We start from the raw sequence: 4,329 nt of genomic DNA, 5'->3' as shown, positions 1-4,329 counted from the left end.
GCTGTAGAACTTTCTCCCACGTCAATTGACTCGATAAGTCAAAAGAGGAATGTGAATTCTTTCATGTTCCTGCACGTTCACACGATTCAGGCGCCAGGGGTTTAAACACCCAAAAGTTTTGAAGAAGTTCAAATCAATGAATTGAAATATTTACAAAAGGCCTCGCCAAACCAAGGTTACTCAAACATAGGTAGCAAACGACACATGGAGTCAAAAGGCTACAAAAGACACAGGGCTATAGAAGGGGATCATGAAGCCAGCACAACTAAGGTGAAGGGGATCATGAAGTGGGCGCAACTAGGGTGGTGCAAAGGATATCTATCCATTGAGTAGCCACCTCTTTAAGGATCACATCTGCTGAAACCATGGAATTAGCTTGCCATAATAACAATCATTGAACATGGCCCACATAACGACAAAAACCTAATGGTGGACATTGATTGAATTCTTAAATCTTCTATTCTGAATATTAAAAGAGGGTTCCGCGTGCCTCACATTGAGGCACAATTGCATCAAAACCTAACTTCCAATAGAGGTGGGAAGGGGGGGAGGGTGGAGGGGGATTAGCAAATACCCCAACAAAAGAGGTCCTTACAAAATGCATCTAGAGAAAGCACTCAGACCTTCCCATGGAGTCTTTGGTCTTTGGTCATTTCCACCAACAAATTGAACCAATTGGTGGGCCAAACATAGCCACCCTTCATGCACATGGCATTTGAAACTACATATTTTTGTCCTCCACTCTCTACACTTCCAACTCCAAGCTGCAGTGTCACATTTGAATCTTCTCACCAAGCCTCCCTATCTTGGAGCTACTAGTGTTCCACAATCTGTGCTACTAAGTCCAAAGCAAAATGAGTCTTTTGCAATGCAAATGTACCCACATTCTCTTTCTCAATCTAGCATGCTTGTGTGAATCAATAGATAAAGATGTAAAGACAAGAGTGATTCGAGTGGACAAGAACATCAAAATGAGAAACTTGTACATCAAATTTGCACTACCAATTGAGGACATACTATGACTGCTATATGAAGAGTTTGAGAATGTACAAAAAAGAAATTGCAAATTTATCACTGTGCAAGGAAGAATGAATTCTAATTTCATAGAAGGATGGAAAAGAAATAAATGGTTCTAAATATCTTCTTTCATAAGGTGTTTGAAAGAAGTGCAAATTTGGATAGGACTGTGTGCATTAGGGGCCTTGTCATAAACCTTAGAATGGGATATGTTTCCATGCACAACACAAGCACAAATGTCTTATTACATTCCCTAGTTTTCATAATATAGTTTATAGGTGATCCCTCACTTATAAAGAAAGTTGTTAACAAATGAAACAATGCAGTGTATATGTTCAAATTTTCATGCAAAGAAAAATATCTATACCTAGAACAAGGGAATGAGCTTGAAAATCTTGTGTTTCACTTATATTTAATTGGTGCAATATAACTCTGCAACAAAGATCATGGCACTTCCATAACCTCCAATAAGAAAGGATCCGTTATGTGCAAATGCAACAGAATACACGGAACAATGGAGGAGCAATGCAACAAGGACACATGTCACCTAACCATGATATCTAGCCTCGAGAAACAAGCCTTCAAAAGGCATGAGTAAATGTAAAGAGTTAACCACTCAATAGCACCCATAAGCAAACTGAAAAAACTTAGCGTCATGAGCAAGTGAGTAAAACCTCTCTTGTAACGTCATTTAAATCTCAAAAGCATGATGATATCAATAAGTAAGAGTCGCTATTTGTTAAACACATCATAATCAATGGAGCAAATGTTATAACAGGAACAAAAGCACGTTGGCATGAAACCATGAATGCACTAAAACATGAACTTACTAGCAAGATGTCATGGTGGTAGAAGGGGTGCTACAATATGTTTTGCAAAACTTCCTTATACACAATATTTAAAGTAGAACCTCTATTTTGCCTTCTACCAACACATTGAAACCGTATGGTGAGTTTACCCAAAGAACATATAGCCATCCATGTTTAAATATGAAATTTTTGAGGTACAATCTTGGAAAGATCAAAATTTAACCATGTGCCTTGATTGTCATGGCAACTACAAATCTCATTGGAAATTGTCTTTGTTTCATAGTAAATGTGCATTGTACCCTTGCACCAATGTTACTACTAGTTATTGCTCTAGCTCTATAATCTTATTTTTGAATCCCTTGTATATAAGTCTCTACCACTACATTGAGCACTGCATATACTTTTATATGGATTTAGATATCGAAGCAAGATGATAATGTCATTTAAAAGGAATTTGGGTACTTAATAGTGTAAATAAATGAATTATTATCTCCCTTAGAACATTGTCTAGTAAAATATTGCATCAAGCTCCCTTAGCATCACTTATAAAGCAATTCCATTTAGTGTATGTACTTCATCCACAATTGCTTGACCAATAAAGAACATTGAATAGTCACACATGATCAAGATATTACAATATGCAAATGCAATGAGGTCATGAAAAGAACCTTCTTGCAACACCATTTCGGGTGGAAGCTTCACCTTCTCATTGTTGCCATTAACCACTACACTATCCTCAATACCTTGAATCCACTTAATGAAATCTTCCTTAATGGATTCTCAATTTTAAAACAATGGATGTGTTTCCACAATTAAGGGAAGTACAAATCCACGTTCACTATGAACCTCTCGAGACAACAAGTAATCTTTGCTTCAAATCACCACCAAAATGGATGACCTTCCCTCCAAAAAGTTTATTCAAAGACATTATATCTTTTAGAGACCTATGCAATGTTTCAAAAGTAAAGCAATGCATTATTGGAGCTTTATCCCTGATGCCAGCATGCATATTCCACGATGGATTCCGTGAGACCATGGTAGATTCCGTGAGGTTTTGTGATGGATTCTGTAAAACTATATGTATTTATCAGGGCTCGTACACAAGGTGGATTCCTTGTGCGAGAAGTTGACAGGGACGGCTGTCCTTTTCGGGCGTCAGATTAATTTAATGTGCATGTGGGTGATTCCGTAAAATACATATTTAAATTAATAGACATTTATGAGTTTAGAGTGCACTCATATTAAATTAAGGTTAGGACAGAGTTCCAACCTATTTATTTATTTTGTAGCTGAAGACTGCTAGGTATTCACTTTTGTCAATTTAGAGCAGCCAGCGGTGGCATTGGGAAGCATCGGGTGATGGCGTATATTCAAATTACCTAGAAGAAATTATCATTTTTTATGGGCGTGTGCCTTATCATTAAAGACGTGGCACTAATATTTATTTAGGCGCGCTTATTTATTGGAGCGCTTGACAAACATTTATTATTTTGTATGCGCATAGGCGCTCGGTTTAAATATTTCATTTTTGCACATTGTATTTGTGGGCACAGCCCGACTTTTGGGATGCCTAACCGCTTTATTCTTTATTTGGGCAAAAGGAAACATAAAAGCCAAAGCATGCTAATTGTAATTTGGCCTATCTTTTAGCTTGGAGATTAATAAATTTATAAATACATGCCTTGTGGAGCGCTCACACAAGGCATGGGGGGAGATTGTATCCAATATGTCTTTTTGCTTCATGTTGTGCAAAACCTTCTTCTTATTTTATGAGTTTATGTAGAGTTCTTTGTTCTTGTGGACCTTCCGGCACTCACTACGCGCACATCCAGCATCTGATTTGCGCACCAATCCCCCACTGCACAGGACACATTTTTCTTAACAACTCAATAAGGCTACTCTATATTAGAATATTGCAACTAGAGTGCATGTCTAGTGACAAAGAAATGTCAAATTTTGAGTGGGTTGCATGCCCTCTAGATGAAGCAAGGAATCAATTATGATGGCATGGTAGTGAGTGTGAATCGTGCTTAGCCTTGCAATTTTGTGAGTGTGAATTGTGCTTAGCCTTGCAATTTTGTGAGCATACATTTGCAAGGAAACATCTTACCAAAGCCCCTAGGGCCATCTAAGAGAAAGATGTGCCTAGCACATATACCAACAAGCTTGCAACATTATCATGAACACCTTTTTGTGGCCATTATTGAGCATTATTCCTATATCTCTTGAGTTTCTTGCTTCTTAATATACATCACACATGCTTTCATGTTAAGAAGTGGATTTGAATGCAATTGGGAGTCATTTGTGCATAGTGGAGGTATCCCATAATGATCTAGGAAGATATGGCCATGTACTCACCAAGATATTACTAGATGCTACTAGCGCTGAGCAGAGTAGGGCAGCCTTAGCGACATCATTGCTAGAGCTAGACTAGGAGTTACCCCAAACACCAGGAGCCAAATGAAAATACCCATAGTTGCGAAAGCAACTTGATAAATACCAG

This window comes from Lygodium microphyllum, chromosome 2 (genome assembly GCF_053477565.2).
Source record: "Lygodium microphyllum isolate KBCC chromosome 2, Lygodium_microphyllum_v1.1.10, whole genome shotgun sequence".
Classification (NCBI taxonomy): domain Eukaryota; kingdom Viridiplantae; phylum Streptophyta; class Polypodiopsida; order Schizaeales; family Lygodiaceae; genus Lygodium; species Lygodium microphyllum.
This window is presented reverse-complemented; position numbering follows the sequence as displayed.